General features: G+C 43.2%; 1 pseudogene; it reads right to left on the reverse strand.

The window, feature by feature from the left end:
- Nucleotides 1-15150: 15150 nt before the first annotated feature.
- On the reverse strand, nt 15151-16014 carry LOC105514149 (annotated as a pseudogene).
- Between the last annotated feature and the right edge of the window lie 1307 nt (nt 16015-17321).

Below are 17321 nucleotides of genomic sequence, written 5' to 3' on the forward strand. Positions count from 1 at the left end.
GGCAAATGCCTTGCTGGGCTGCTTGACGGCCCTCCCTGAGATAAACAAGGAGAGCAAATCCAGGAGCCATGGTTCTAGGTGGCAGCCCTCCTGACACCTGTTTCACCCCAAACTCCACCCTGCATAAAGGCCAGGGATGGGGGGTGAGATTATTTGGTTTTACACAGTATTACTTTTTAAAACCCTAAAGTTTAGTAGGTTGGTGATTTGTTTTGGGCTGTGTCAAACAATTCCCACATGAAATGATTGCATCTGAATTTCACTTACCTATCTGAGACAATTCCTCACCTCTCCCTGCTATGAGCCTATGTCTTAGTTTGCTTTGTGCTGCTATAACAGAATTCCACAGACTGGGTAAAGTATAATGAAGGGAACTTTCTTTCTTCAGCTCTAGAGGCTGGGAAGTCCAAGATCAGGGGGTCACATCTGGTGGGGACTTTCTTGCTAAGTCACCCCATGGCAGAAGGGCAAAGAGACAGTGAGAGAGAGACAAAAGGGGCTAAATTTGTCCTATTATGAGGAACCTGTTCCCACAATAATGGATCTACTCACATGATAATGGCATTAATGCATGAATGAGGGCATAGTCCTCATGGCCTCATCACTTCTTAATACTGTCACAATGGCAATTAAATTTCAACATGAGTTTGGGAGGGAACACTCATTCAAACCATAGCACCCTAGATTCTGGCCCAACTCTGGCTCCTTACTAGTGAGAATCTCTTTGATTATTTGAAATAAGGATCAAATAGCTGTTAAAGAATGCATACTTTGGGCTGGGTCTGGAGAACATAGCCAGGGGCTTTGCTGACAGAAGCAGAGTAGTTAATGGCAAAAGTGTTGGGAGACTCAAACCTGACTGGGTCAGGTGACCTCATTTCCTTTATCATGAATCTTACCACATTCAAGCAATTTTTCTCTCTTTACCCCCGGTAGGCTAGACCCAATGGGAACCTACCTGCTAACCTATAATTGAGATTTTAGCATTGCATTGGGGTTGGGGGATGAAAGGAGGTCATTTTAAGCATAATAAATTTTGAGAGTTGAATAAAATGTTACCTCCAAGATTCAAAGAAAGATTGGATAGGCTGGGAGATTGGCAGACAGATTTAAAGAAATATAGTGGGCTGGTCCACCCCTGTTTCTTCTCTGTAAGGCCACTGTATAGAAATCTGTAAGAGTTTTTGTGAACATGTGACCAGCCATTATTCCAAAATGTGTCTGCCACTTGATCATTATTCTGATGAATGGGCAGATGAATGGGTGGATGAATGGATTTATTCACAGTGGCAGACACTGTCAATGCCCTGCCCATATTCTCTGTTTTCATTTCTACACTCCAAAGCCTGCTTATTTCCCACACTTGCCACTCTGTCTCTTCAAGCCTTTATCTGGTTGGCAAAGCACATCAGGCCTAGGAGCCAGAAAAGGAGAGTTACTGCCCTAGAAGCAGACTTCAACCCATGATGGATGGGGATGTGGTAGATAAAGACCCAGTCTCAGTTGGGTGATTCTGAGGCATTTCTACACAGCAAGAGTAACCCCCAGTTGCCCTCACTGACAACTGATAATGCACTTTTTTTTTTTTTTTTTGAGATGGAGTCTTACTCTGTCGCCCAGACTGGAGTGCAGTGGTGCGATCTCGACTCACTTCAACCTCTTCCTCCAGCGTTCAAGTGATTCTCCTGCCTCAGCCTCCCAAGTAGCTGGGAGTACAGGTGCATACCACCATACCCAGCTAAAATTTTTATGTATTTTCGTAGAGGAGGGGTTTCACCATGTTGGCCACGCTGGTCTCGAACTCCTGATCTCAAGTGATCCACTTGCCTCAGCCTCCCAAAGTGCTGGGATTACAGGCATGAGCCACCATGCCCAGCTGATAACACACTATTGCCTTTCTTTGCTTCCCTGTCTCCTTTCCCATTTCCCCCTTAATGTTTCCTGGGATCACCTTCCAAATGAACTCTTGTACTCAAATCCTTGTTGTGGAACATGCTTCTGGGGAACCCAAACTAAGACATCCATCTCACTGACTGCTCTGTGCATGTGACTGAAAAGTCCCCAGTGTCACCCTTAGCCCTCTGCTTCCTAAAAACAAGAATAATATAGTTGGAAGAAAGGTGACAGCTAACTCACACATCATTGGATTAGTACCTAACCCTATCAAAGCGCATCATCATCAGGTCTTATTGTGAAGCAATGTGGTAGCTGACAGTGTTGAACCTCCTGCCATCAGCAACCCCCATCCTAACCACAAGTAACTTCCAAGTTCTTCTTTAGCTCCATTGGCTTTGAATTTTTATGCGGCACATTGTTTAATCTGCACCTAATTGGAACAGTATTAAACTCATTCTTGATTACTTCTCTCTGGAAACTCTCATCTTATTAAGTATTTAACAGAAGTTCACATTCATTACTGAAGCCAATCAGGCTCTGTTATTTAATGAATGAAAAGAGGACTAACGCCAGACCCACAAACCCATTTTCCTGGCCAACCTTCTTTGACAATGCAGCTTTCCTGACTCTAAGGTTGTCATTTTTGTTAAAAGAACAGTCCGTTCAGCTTTTCTCTGATTATTAACTCTCTAAATTCTCTACAGATGCTCGGAATACCTGCAGTAATTTCTAACACTAAAGGAGTGGTTCTCAGCCATAGCTGTGCATTAGAATCATCTGGGAAGCTTTTGTTACAAGGGATTCCTGGGCCCTACTACAGACCAATCAAATGGCGATGTGCACGCAGCAGTATTTTTAAGTCTCCAGGTGGTTCTAATGTGCAAACAAGGATGAGAACCACTGATTTAGGGGAACAGAGTTTCTATAAGGCTTTGAACACCAGCTGCCCCAGGAGCTACAGATTTGGAAAAGCAGGAAGAGGTAAAAGTGTCACTGATGACAGACCAAGTGACATAGCACACATCTAAATAACATAGTCACTGCATTTGTGGCCTACCCTATGCTTCACTCTACCCTTTACTCACACTTCGCTCTCTGCACCTGAGCCAAGGGACCTCAGGATGCCCCTCATCAACCATGTAATGATCTTTTGCTCTCATAATATAGCAAATCCTTCTCCCCAGAGAGATTTCAAATCAGGAATTTTCTCACTTTCAAGTTGAGCTTCATGTAGCCTCATTTCTCATGCATTTTAATTTCCCTATCTTCAGATCTGAGTAATTTGTGCTCCTGGGTGATTTTTGAACCTTCAGGTATTAGATGAATATGGCTGCCTTTGTCCCTGGGAAGTTATCCTACAGAAGGTGTTTCTCACATCCCCAGAGTCCAAAAAATCAAAATGGAACCTAAATGCTGTGACATTTCTTTATGACTGAGCTCTACCCAGGGCTGTCTCTTTATGGGCTTAGGGCCCTGGAGGATTTCTTTAAGCCTGATAATGTATAAACTTTATATAACCTTATAAGACTTTACAAAATCATAGTGATTATTTAGGATTCCAAGCTAAGGTAACATAATTTAAGTGAGTCCTTGAGCCTTTTAAGATGTTTTTATCATTCTGAGCAAACTATCGCAAGGCCAAAAAACCAAACACCACATGTTCTCACTCACAGGTGGGAATTGAACAATGAGAACACTTGGACACAAGAAGGGGAACATCACACACCGGGGCCTGTCATGGGGTTGGGGGACGGAGTCGGGGGATAGCATTAGGAGATACACCTAATGTAAATGACGAGTTAATGGGTGTAGCACACCAACATGGCACATGTATACATATGTAACAAACCTGCATGGTGTGCACATGTACCCTAGAACTTAAAGTGTAATAATAATAATAATAAAAGATGTTTTTACATGTTGGCATGTATCTGCATTTTTTCAGAAGGGGGAGACGGTCTGTAGCTTTTTTCAAATTCTCAAACAGGCGTGTGACTTCACACAGTTTGAGAATTAGCAACTTCATGCTTTTCTTCTCTTGCCCAAGAGCCCAAATACAGACTTCTTGATGTGAAAGGGACTAACGTTGAGCCTCCTGGTCTCTTCCCTCACTTTGTTCCCTTCTCCTACCACCTTTCCCCTCACCATCTAGGGGCTCTAGAATGTTACAGGATATAGGTTTCTGGTCACCAGAGAGGAGACCTAAGGCCACAGAGCACCTGAAAGTCAAGGAGACAAAGTGATCCAGCTCCCAGGATCCAGCAGTTCTTCAGAAAAAAAGATTTGGTATGGGTTCTCTGGTGGTGCATGAGATCCCAAGCAAATGCTGTCCCAGACTAACATAACTCCAGGCTGAGAGCTGGCTTAGCTGGAGAGAACAAGCCTCCCTTTCTTATGCAAGCACATGTGATCCTTTTCTTTCCCCAAATTCTTTTTTTTTTTTTCTTTCCCCAAATTCTTAAAAAGGCATGAAAGGTGGTCATTTGTCACTGTCAGGCTTCCCACTGTATCAAAGCAGACACTACGATGAAATCCCACCTCAGCATATACCTCACTCCCTCACCTTGGAAAGGGTGAGTCTCCCAGTTTCTCTGGTGCGATGCGATGTTGGGGGGAATCAATAATGTCTCACCTTCAGGGTGAGACACAGGACTCTGTAAGTTCCATAAAGGGGAGGGGGACTGTGAGTGTGTATGGGGGGATGGTGGCATGGGGAGAGGGAGCCAACATTTATTGACTCTCTAGTATGTGCCAGGTGTGTGCTGTACCCTTCAATCATGATCACTGCCTGGTGAGCAACTGCTGCACAAGGTCACACTGTTGGGCTGGAAAAATTCTCAACTCCAAGAGACTTACTCTTAAAAGAGGAAGAATAAACCTTTGTAGTGCCTGTGACAATGACTGCCAATTGCACCTAGTATTTCATGCTTTTTCTTTAGCAGCACTGCCCAGTAAAACTTTGAGATTAAAGTGTTCCATGTCTGTAATGTCCCATGTGGTCATCATGAGCCACATGTGGCTACTGAGCACTTAAAATGGGGCTAGGCTGACTGAAGAACTGAATTTTAAATTTCATTTAATCCATTCAAATGTAAACGGCCACATGTGCTAGTGGCTACTCTATTGGACAGTACAGTTCTATGGTAGATCTGATTTTTAGCTAGACCCATGGTCCCCTGAAATGAAGCCTCTAATTCACAGCCTGTATTGCAGTCACGTGATTAAGTTTTGACCAGTAGATGCAAGGGGGGTGATATAGGCAACTTCCAGGCTGTGCCCTCGAGGGAAGGGCATGCCCTCCACATTGCCTTTTACTCCCTCCTGCTGGCTGGCCCAGGCTGTGGCTGTGAAACATCTGAAATCATGAAGACAACACCTTAAGGAGAATACAGCAATAACATAAAAGGAAACTGGGTCCTGGAGGATGCTTTCATGAAGCTGTGCCCTAATTCCAGCTCAGACATCTATGTGTGAGAGAAATAAAAATTCCACTTCATGTAAGCCACTGTCATTTTAGGTCTCTGTGACTCTGAGCCACACCTATCTTCTATCCTAGCAGACATATAGTCTTCCTCTCTCTCACAGAGACTGGGGAAAACAAATGTCCTATGTATGAATTTCAAAGCTGCTGTCAGATATTTATGCAGCTTAAGGGCAGAGATATTTGTGGAGCCTCTGCCCAACAAAGCACTGCAAAGGCAGACCTGAGTTTAGTGGGACATAAGGTTATGGAGAGCCAGATTCTGTGCACAAGAAAGAAATCAGGATTTGAGGGAGAAGACTGGCTCTCAGAGAAGGGAGAAGGGCCTGGAGAGAGAAGGAGAGACCTGAGAAACAGCATCAGGATGGGCCTAAGGGTTAATACAGTCAGCAGGACAGTTCCCAGGGCAGGAATAACAGATGGGCTTTCTCAGCAATGGCATCTGTTGTCCCTGTGCTGAACTGTATTGCAGGCAACCCCTTGCTTGCTCCAAACACTGCTGCATAGTCCAGCCTTGTATGGGTGGTGCTTTGGAGAAAACTAAGGAACTGGGGCAGCGTTCAACATGGGACAAGGCAATATGAGGAACACAGCTGTCTTAGGAGGAAAGACATGGGGTGCACTCAGGAGTGCAGAGGAATGGAGAAATCTGAGCAAGAGGAGACTACGAGAAAAGGAAGCTCCTTGAGAGTTCCAGCAAACTTTTCAGGAAGAGACACACTGGCTTCCACCAAATGTGGGATGGGGGTTCCTGCCACTTCACTTGAATGTTAGAGAAAAGCATTACCCCAGAGATGTGTATGGCCTGCAGCATCCAGGCAGTTGACACTTGGTTTTCCAGTTCCTCGTGGGACCATCTTTCCTCCTGGCCAACTCCCAAAAACCTGACAGCCAAGTTGGGAAGAGAAATGAATGTTTCTTCCATGCTTTCTCTAACTTGGCTTGGATTAAAGGAGAACTGCTCCTCTTAAATCAAGAGTACGCAATCATTAGGAGGAGTGAGAAAATCTGTAGTTGGTAGAGGGCCAAGGTGGATTGGTGAACCTGGTAGTTGGAGACATTCAGAACAGGAGTTTGGGAATTCTGGGTTTTAGATGGGCCAGAATCCCATACCCCAACTGGCTCCTGAGACAGAACATGGAACACTTGCAGAAAGGTGTTAGATGTTGTTTCTGCTAATAGTAACACTGTATTTAATGTCCAAATATATTCTCTGTTTACACTTGTTCAAGCGATGGAGTTTTAGGAGCTACACCTGGGGTAATAGAAAGGTAACAGGTGTTTCCTTGGTAATTCTCCTGAATATGGTTCTATCACATCTCTAGTAAAATTCTGATATAGACTTAAGGTTGGGACCCACTGGAAAAGGATCATTTGGGAATAAAAATCTTCACGTTTATTGAGTGACTTCTATGTGCCTGCGTGCTGCTAGACACTCTACATTAGTATAGTCTTCACAATCCAATGATGTAGCTTTATTTACATATTAATAAGGAAACTGAGGCTAAAGAGGTTGACAATTCGACCTGAAGTCACACAGTGAGTACGTGGTATGGTTGGGTTTTGAACTCAGACTGACTGGCATTGGAGTCCACATACTTAGCCACTACCATTTCCTACTTCTTTGCTCTGGGGGTGTTGTACTTAGGCACTGGGTGCACACAACCCTTCAGAACCACACAGGGTCTTCCCATGAGCATGAAACTGCACAGAGGACTATATCCTCAAATGGCAAAGAGCCTGGGGTGAAGCTACACAACTATTAACGAGCAACCTAGAAGTTTTTGCTTTTATTAGTTATATACACCTCTTTATCAACTTAGTTACTAGTCACATCATAACAACCATAAAAGCAGAACATTTCTAAAGCATTTCTCTTATTTGATGTTCCTAGTAGCCTGAATTCCAGGCAAACAAGATTTTATCGTAATCTGAAAAATAAATGGTCATTTCCAACCCCAACTTCAACTTTACTGAACATGTAGCATACTCGTTTTATTATTCATTGCCTGCCAAAACCACACATTTTCACTAAATCTTGCAATTAGTGGAAAAACTATATTTTAAATACACACGTATAGGTGTGTTGAGTATAAGCCTTAATGAAATTCATTTTAAAACACTGGCGTATCTGCTTGAAGATTGTATGAAGTACATTTCCGCGTGTCTTTTCTTAGGTTAATAAATACCTAGCTTAACTCCTGGCTTCTATCATTGCAAACCTTACCAAGTAAAATAATATATCTAATGATTCTGGAAGAAGACATTTTCTTCCATTTTGAGGAGTGTCTCTTACCTGGGAATTATGAATTTGAGATTTATCTGATAGTGACTTTGCATGACCAAAAATGCTTTGGAGATTATGACATTAATTTTTAAGGAGGAGGAGGTTCAGGACTGTTGTCTTGCTGTGTAAAAATCTGTATTTTAAACATGTAATTCATTTTCAGTCCTACGTTTTGTGTATATAGCGTCCATATTGCCGCCTTGGTAGAAAGCAAGAAAGAGGGTTTTAAAATTTTCTGTTATATTAGTTACATCAAATGTTATAAAGGAGATAGAATTGAACAGCTTGTAACTGTACTGAATCTGATTTTCATTTCATAAGATTTGTAGAGTGATGTGAGAGTTTAACCTTGTCCTAAAAAGGCTCTTAAATGGAAAACATGTCAGCTGTATTGAAAAAGGGCCTCAAAGAGCTTCTCCCTGCAGGAGTCAGAACTTGTATGGCATCATCAGCTAGTCTCAGTGCCGCTGGTGAAATGTGATTTCTCAGATAAAACAGCATCCCAAGAAATGACATTTACAAAACGTGGTTCTAGCCAGTTTGGAGCAAGAATTCACACATTCACACTGCCATCCTCACTGCTGGCAGAGACCAAATTGAGAACATTTTTAGCAGGAAGAGCTGGCACTTGGCTCTGAATCCCATGGCTAGCGCCTGTGGAGAAACAGATAAGGAGTTGTACGGTTTGCTCCTAATAACCATGTTCCCTTGACATTGTAAATTTTTGCACAAAATTACCCAGAAGGCGTAAGAAAATACTCTTTACTGCAGTAAACCACTCCTGTACATGGAAAGTATATAGTGAGCATTGGAGAGATCAGGGTTTCCTTTTCCAAAGTTTTTGGAACAGACTCCAGGTTTCTTTCCACCCAGGGAAAAGCTGCTAAAACACTTAGGGGGGTGGGGTGGGAATGATTAAAATTTGTTTGTTTTAAATGTGAATCATGACAAACCTAAAAATTAGAAACTTAGAGAAAAACTTATCTGAGCAAGGATAGTCGCCAAAAAGCTCAGAGCAAAATTGAAAAAAAAAAAAAAAGTCCTGATGCTCCAAGACTTCAGATTTGTATGCATCTGGTACTGTCGAGAGATGCCCTACACTGAACTGTCTCCCCGGGGGCCAGGCGGTGCCTCAAACATTCCCCACAGCCTCCTTTTAGGTGAGGGCACAACTCTGCAAAGCTCCAGGTAGGATCAATGTTATCTGGAAGAGGAGATACGTTAATCCCAAACTGCTGATTGTCAAACTATCAGAGTCCTTAAGGAATTGGTCTAAGGGTAAGTTTGGAATGTAGAAACTGAGTGGAGAAGGGAAAGGAGATCAAGAAATGAGTTTTGAGCATGAGACAGGGCAGAGCTGGGCATGAAAGGGGCCCTTGAAAACCAAGGGAGATTGGGTGCCTAAATTTTGGGAATAGGAGATGGGATAGAAGTGCCTACATTAGTTCTCACTGACTATGACCCAGGTATGCAGAGTTTTTTAAAGCCAATTTTTCATAAGCTGTTATGCAACACGTCTTCATCTGTCAGGGAGCCTGCAAACCCAGTTGCACCACACAGTGGTGTGACTGTTTTCGTCCCAGCTATGAGGCTCTGGTTTTAGTGGCTCTGCCAATCACAGCTGTTTCTGGATTGTTCACAGGGACCGAGCACGGGAGCAGCGTGGGCGGCTGAATTCCATAGAAGCAGAGACCTCATTGTGACCATCAGCCCAACCTGCTTTCATGGGGTTTTCACCAGAGCTTCCCACAACAGCTAAATAAGGGGTAGCATTTCTCCCTGGGACCCCTGTCTGATGCCTCCTGTCCTCTAAGAGGGGTAGAAAGTGAGAGGAAAAAGCTTAGCAAGTCTGAATTATCCTCAGCCCAATCAGCCAGGGCATAACCAGGAACAACTGGGATTCCCCCGGATATTCGTTGACCGTCCTCCCCTCGTGCTCTGCTTTGCAGACCTATCCCTCAATGGGCCCTGAGTCAGGGGTAATTTACTAGCTATTTTACCAGTCTCACTGCTTCACAGTGGGTGGAAACTTCCAATTGTCTTGCAGCCCTCTAAAGTTAAAAAAAAAAAAAGCCCATTTTCTGCCATATTGAGCTTTTAGGCTCTAGGCAGAACTTTAATAAACTGAGCCCCAAAGGACGTCCCTCACATAGGGGGCTCTAGACAGCAGCCCTGACGCATGGGCCAATCTATTTCTTGACTAAATTGAAAAAGTCCAAGTCTATTTTTTCCCCTCTTTCTGGGAAGCTGACCTAAACAAGTAAGGATATGCTATAAATGCCTTTCAAGACTCGACTTGCAGGTTCTAATTATAATTAAGATGATAATTGAATTTGCGCTTTCTTCCAGAGTGCTCCGAGCGCTCTCAGCTGCGTGACGGCAGGTATTACGCCCTCATGTGTATCTACTTGCAGCTTCTAATTACACCTTCTTTTGATTCTGAACTCACCTTCCTTCCCTGAGCCTGGGGCACAAGGGCCGCCTCACTGGGCTAACTTCCCTCGGTGTCTGGCCTGCCCTCCATTCAAGTTATCTGCTGGAGGAGGTTCCCCTCGGCGGGGCCCCTGAGAGCTGGGCCTGACCCGCAGCAGATTCACTGGCTTCCTCAGGCCCCATCCTGCTGGGAGCCTCTCCGCTGTCGTCACCCTCACTCCCCAGACTCCTGGGTGCCAGAGAGTGAGCCTGGCTTCCTGCCCTGTCTCCAGGGAAGGGCTCCTCTCTGAAGATGCTCCACACCCAAGCCTGCCCTCAGTGGACTCTCTGCCCTCATTGCCCCATCTCCAGGACAGGGGCAGGCTTGGACTTGCTCATGTCCCGCTATCCCGTGCTGGGATCACACAGAAGCTTTGTGTGGTCTTCCAGGATCCCTTTGAATGTGCGCTGCAGGAGGAAACTCTGGCAGACTCTGACTTTTCTGGTCCCTCTGAGCTAAAAGAGTCCTACAGTCACTCAAGCCCTGAAATGTTATCTCATTTCAGAAATCAAATGTCCAGTCCTGTGGAATAACAAAAACTCGAAACTGAGAAAGATTTAGAGTCCTCATCTTTCTCCCAGCTCAGGCCTACTGGGTGGGGCAGCTGTGACCGACTCTCCTTCCCCTCTCCTCCCTTCAGCTGCTGACTATAGTTCCCCAGGGTTGGAGGAAGAGGAAGATCTAGAGAAAGGTGCAAGAAAGTTCCAGGGTGGGCCTTCTCAGGACTTAACTGGTATTAAAGTTCAATCTTCCTCAGTAACTCCCTCCCCCTCATCATCACTAAGTTCTCTCACCTGTGGGCGGCAGGCGGCAGGTCGATGCATCGCAATCCCGGCAGCTGCCTATGCTTCCTTGGTTCCTGGAAATCCAGCAACATCTCTGATTCTCCTGGCTGAGGTTCCTTTACCCCCAGGGTGCTCAGTGAGCCAGCTTCCAAGTCCCTGCCTTCATCCTTTCCCCATTTGCCCTAGCCGAGTAAAGCCCTCTGTCCGTGCGCCTCCATCTGAAGACCTTTCAGGTTTTCAAGGCTGGTCCAATCCAGTCTGCTCCCCAAACTGAAGCTGATACACATTAAGTTCTCCTTAAGCCCCTCTATTGTGAGAGGAAGGAGCTGCATCCTTCATTTCTCCCCACTGTGTGCACAGGCACTGGAGCTTTCTCCAAAAATCCTCCCTGGAAACCTTGTCCTTTCACTTCCATTTTCAACTCTATTTTTAATATGGATCTTGGAGAGGGGGTTAAGAATAATCTGTTTTTTTCCTGACTCTGTGGGCCTCATTTTGGAACATGGTTTCTGTTGTCTTGGTTCTTTAGATGTAACCCAAACATGGTAGGAGAGGGAAGCATGAGCAAAAGTCCTCCCTGGCCTCCCTTTGGGACTTTTTTTTTTTTTTTTTTGAGACAGAGAATCGCTCTGTCGCCAGGCTGGAGTGCAGTGGCGTGATCTCGGCTCACTGCAACCTCCACCTCCCAGGTTCAAGCGACTCTCCTGCGTCAGCCTCCCAAGTAGCTGGGACTACAGGTGCATGCCACCATGCCCGGCTAATTTTTGTATTTTTGGTAGAGACAGGGTTTCACCATGGTGACCTTGTGATCCGCCTGCCTCAGCCTCCCAAAGTGCTGGGATTACAAGCGTGAGCCACTGTGCCCACCCCCCTTTGGGACTTTAACATCACATGTTCCCAGGGGCTCTGATTGTTAGAATACAGATTGTCTCCACTTCCAAGTTGGGGCTTTTATGAATCCATAGTGTTAAATCTCTGGAGGAAAATAGGAGGAAGATGTCTGTGTGTGCTTCCCTGTGAAAATCAGTACAGGTGTAGGTAGTCTTCCTCAGCCTCCACTCAAATTTACTTAGGTTTTCCAGCAAGAGCAAGAGAGCCATGATGTTTGGGATCGTTTTATGGATGTATCTTCTGGGTGCTTGGTACCCAGAAGTTTATTTCACCCAGTCCCAATCTGTTTCCCTAATGACACAACTATGATGTGCCTTGGAATACTTACCCTTTCTGTTAGTATCATCCAGGGGTCTGCAGGAATGGTTTGAAGAAGGATTCATATATTTGGGAAAATGATAGTCTAAGATACTGCCCAGTATATCACCTTGTATATAATATCTGTAATATACTACTTATTATATATAAGGTAATATAAAGAGGCCAGGCGGGGTGGCTCTCACCTGTAATCCCAGCACTTTGGGAGACTGAGGTGGGTGGATTTCTGAGCGAGGAGTTCAAGACCAGCCTGGGCAACACAGTGAAATCCCGTCTCTACTAAAATACAAAAAGATTAGCCGGGTGTGGTGGCATGTGCCTGTAGTCCCAGCTACTCAGGAGGCTGAGGCAGGAGAATTGTTTGAACCCAGGAGGTGGAGGTTGCAGTGAGCCAAGATCATGCCACTGCACTCCAGCCTGGGTGACAGAATGAGACTCTGTCTCCAAAAAAAAAAAAAAAAAAAAAAAGTAATATATTGAGCAGTGTCTTTGACTATCATTAGTTACCTTCTGTTAAATGTAAACCTATGATAAAACAACTACTGATGTTTAGTGCTAGAAAATATTTCTATCCATAAGCAAACATTTATGCTTCTTTTTATTTGCCAGTGAGAACTATATAACTTGATGTATTGCTTATTTTGCTTTCCTACCAGGAAGCTCAGCACTAAATTTAGTGTTCAATTGCAGCAACTAATTCATCCCAGCAATCTGGTGTGTTTATCTCGTTTCACTTTTATTTAGTTTCTGTTATTTTTCTCTTTTTAAAAGCTTTTGTTGGCCGGGTACAGTGGCTCATGCCTGTAATCCAAGCACTTTGGGAGGCTGAGGTGGGCGGGTCATGAGATCAGGAGTTGGAGACCAGCCTGGCCAATATGGTGAAACTCCGTCTCTACTGAAAATACCAAAAAAAAAAAATTGCCGGGTGTGGTGGTGCACACCTGTAATCCCAGCTACTTAGGAGACTGAGGCAGAAGAATTGCTTGAACTCAGGAGGTTGGAGTTTGCACTGAGCAGAGATCACACCACTGCACTCCAGCCTGGTGACAGAGCAAGACTCTGTCTCAAAAAAAAAAAAAAAAAAGCTTTTGTTATGGTTTTAGATATATTCTAACATTGTAAACCACCTCCAATCCTGTTTTTTTGTAGTTGTCAGGATGTATAATAAATCCAAAGTAAATATGAATAAAACTCACATTTGTTCATTCTTTCAAAATTATTTATTGATCACCTCCTACATGTCCAGCATTTTGCTAGGTACTAGGAGAAACTCTGGAGGGCAAACAGACCAGCACTCCCCTTGCAGAGCTCACAGGCACCAGATTCCCATGCAGAGGAGAGCAATGAAAACCCAAGGCCACAGGGAAAGAGCCTGAGAAGAAAAATGATGAAATTTTGGAGTTGTAGCAGCCAAGAGAAACAAGTGTTTCCAGAGAAAAGGTAAATCCTTTGCTGCAAAGAGACCAAGTAAGACAAGAACTGAGATGTGCACATTTGGGAACAAGAAGGTCACTAGCTACTCTGCCAAGTGCAATTTCACTGCAATATTAAATGAGAAACAAAGAAGTACAGTCATTAAGTGTCAACAACCCCCTTCACAAAGTTTGGCTGAGGCAGAGAGAGACAGGGTGGGCCATTGGGGAGAATGTGATGATTTGTGCTAAAAGTGGCTCAGCCCCATCAGGTACCATCTTGGTAATATCAAATGATTATTTGAATTCCTGTTAATATCCAAGTCTTCTTGATGGTCTGGGAGACTTGGACTATCAGGTCAACGACAGAGGAAAAACACAAATATTAATGCTTCAGCTGCTCGTTGCTTGGCTATCTTCTATTCTCTTAAATATCACTGTGACTGTGGTTGCTGTCTTCCCAGAGTACCCAAGAACCCATGAGCACCTTAAGGACTCTATTCTCAACTCAGATGTCCGGCACGCTTGGCTGCCAGTATACCGCTGGCCTCCATCCCAGTTCAACTTAAGAACACCACACTTTACAAAATCTGCAGGATCAATTCCTCTGCACATCAGAGGAAGTGGAGTTGGCCAACAAGCCCATGAGCATGGGAAACACATTTACATTCCATTTTTCCAGGTCTGGGTTTATGTCCCCCCAGACCTCTGCTGGCTGATTTCCTTATTCACCTGGCATTAGCTTGATTCATCGTAAGGATGGCTCTAATGACATGACAGCAATCTGCGTTGTGATTTTAGTGTTGTGAACCTAAAAACAGTCCATGTATCTTCAAGGCAAGCATAAGGGTCATGTGAAGACTTTCCAAATTTATTTTCCTAATTATTGAAAGAAAAGTGGTAACTTTCTCCAAAATCACAGCAACTCAATATATAACTAATTACATGATACTCTGCCTGCTATTCCTCCTCTATCATGTACTTAACTTGCACATCACATAAATGTTCAACAACTATCTCCTATTTTATAATGAGAGTTGTGCAATTACTTACATTTCTTTCTTTATCTTGGCTGCCAGGAAGCTCATATACAGGTTTTATTTTCAGATACAGCAACCTTCTTGAATTTTTCAGTTGGCACATTTATTTATCCACTTTCTTTTAGTCTATTTTAAAATTTTTTCCTCATTTTTTTTTTACTTACTATATATGATATTTTTGGAAGCTGATTCATACCTTTTTTGAAAATGAGGTAGGGAATAAATGAAATGAATGGATAATTATGCATTCCTCAGTTCCTTCTGCTTTCAGCTTACTCTCATTTGTGATATGGAAGGAATTCTTGTTTTCAAAGATAAACTCCTTGCTATTTTACCAAAGACTTCACAAAGGTGTGTGTGTGTGTGTGTGTGTGTGTGTGTGTGTAGCAAGATGCATTGTAGCACAATAGTTGAGAATGTGAACTCCAAAGACAGATCACCTGGGTTCAAATCCCAAAACTTCCACTTCCCAGCATGGTGCCCTTAACCAAATTTCTTTCTTTTCTTTCTTTCTTTCTTTCTTTTTTTTTTTTTGTAGTTAGCTATTTAATGAGGTTCTTAAGACATTTAGAACACCAATTTGTGAGGATAAATTCCATTCATCAGGGCAAACACAGATCACAAGTAGCCCTGGAGCTGAGGAACAGCTTTGATTTTTGGTAAAATTTGTGAGTCCACAGCTTTCTGATCAATCTTGCGCTGCTCTGTAATCTCGTATTTCTCTTTTTCTGTGTCAAAGATCTCACCTTTCTGGTGTCTGGGCTTCTGCAGCTTCTTCTTGAAGTAAGCATCAGTAAGATGTTTTGGGATTTTTACATTGCTGATACCGATTTTGGTTGAGGTGGCAATGACAAATTTCTGGTGTGTTCTTCATAGAGGAACTTGATTGAGGACCAGAGGTCCAGTCACAAGTAACAAGCCACTAGCCAGCTGCTTCAGGAAAACCACCCTCTTGCCCCTGTGGCGTCCAGTGAGGATGATCAGAATGGTCCTGGGGGTAATGCTGGCTCACAGTTTTCTCACGTGCTGACTGAAGGGTTTTTTGCTGTGGCTCAACAGCTTTCAAGGCACATCTTCAGTAGGATAATATCTAGGCATTTTGCGAAGTTTAACCACCTGGGTACTGCTGTTCTTGTCACTACCAACTGGTTTTGTAAGAGTTGCAAGAACCTTCTCCTTCTTTTTCTTTTCAACCTTGGATTTAGCGGCTGAGTACTTCCTCTTGTACATGGCCTTTCTGGAATACATGATAGATCAGGAATACCTGCCAATTCCTCTGACAAGGACAGGGTTGCAGCTGCAATGGGGCTTCCCCTTCTTGGGCTTCTTAGCCTTGAGGTTAGCCTTTTTCACCTCGCCACCAGCATCAGCCTTCTTGGCTTCAGGTTTCTTCTCTTTAGTATCTGGCTTCTCAACTTTTTCACCCGCCATCTTGCAAAATGGGAAAGAGAACTAACCCAAATTTCTTTCTTAATTCTGTGGACCTTAGTTTTGATTATAAGAGTAATAATACTTACCTTATACTGTGATTGTGAGGATGAAATGCTAATACATTGATACATGTAAAATGCTTGGAACATTAATGGTTTTTGTTGGTGTGGGCAGGGCAGGGAGGTGGTGCTGGAAATCAAGTCCCTCTCCAAAGGTGGAGAGAAGGTGGCACTACTGGCTGCCCTCGGTTCCTCCCTTCCTCTCTTCCTCTTGCTAGTTTAGCCAGACTGTAGGAGGGGGCTGGGCAGTGGTAACTGGTTTAGAAATTTCCCTACTCTGCACAGCAGGCCTCAGTTTCCTGGTCAAGATGCTTGCTCCACATGATCTCCTTTTAATTTTCCCTACTTTACTTATTGAACCAAAAAACTCCATAGGGACTTATGTTTATTCTTATTTTAATCCATCTCTTGAGCTTTTCACTTCAATGGCTTTTTATAGGCTTTCTAGTTACTTTTTGTTATTACTAGTCAGTCACTTTTATTTTTATATTTTTTAGTTATATATGTTTTATATTTGATATTTTATAGTTATATATGTTCATCATTAGAAGAGACAAATAGTCCTAGAAGACAATCCTTTGTTCCCTTACCCACGGAAGTAACTTTCAGCTCTTTTTAGCTGACTATTTGGGATTTATTGCTATGTCTCTAAATAACATATTTGTATTTTTTCCTGTCTGTTTATAGTTTGTTTTGGTGGTTGACACCATGCTGCTATTGCACTATGAAAGCAAGAGATTTTCTTTTTCATTCTCATGGCCTATCACAGCCGTTCATCCTCCCTCATACTCCATCCTAATTTGATTATATCCTAATTTGTTAGGATATAAATAGTTATATCCTAATTTGATTAGGTCATTTGTGATTATGTAAGCATCTTTGATTGCTGGGCCATGTAGTGTACTAAGAATACGTTTCCTTTCCTATAGTAGTTTTTATTTTCCATGGAATTAATGATTATTTTTCTCAAGTTCCATGATGTTGCTCTGGGAAGTGATGTCTTGAATATGGCCCCACAAGCACAGGCAACTAAAACAAAAATAGACAAGTGGGATTCCATCAAACTAAAAAGCTCTGCACAGTGAAGGAAACAAGAGACTAAAGATACAACCCACAGATTTGGAGAAAAGATTTGCAAATCACACATTGGACAAGGGGCTAACATCCAAAATACACAAGGAACTCAAACTACTCAATAACAAGAAAATAAATAACCCATTTTTTAAATGGGCAAAGGACTTAAATAGA

Source organism: Colobus angolensis, unplaced genomic scaffold (assembly GCF_000951035.1).
Source record: "Colobus angolensis palliatus isolate OR3802 unplaced genomic scaffold, Cang.pa_1.0 Scaffold24, whole genome shotgun sequence".
Taxonomy (NCBI): Eukaryota; Metazoa; Chordata; class Mammalia; order Primates; family Cercopithecidae; genus Colobus; species Colobus angolensis.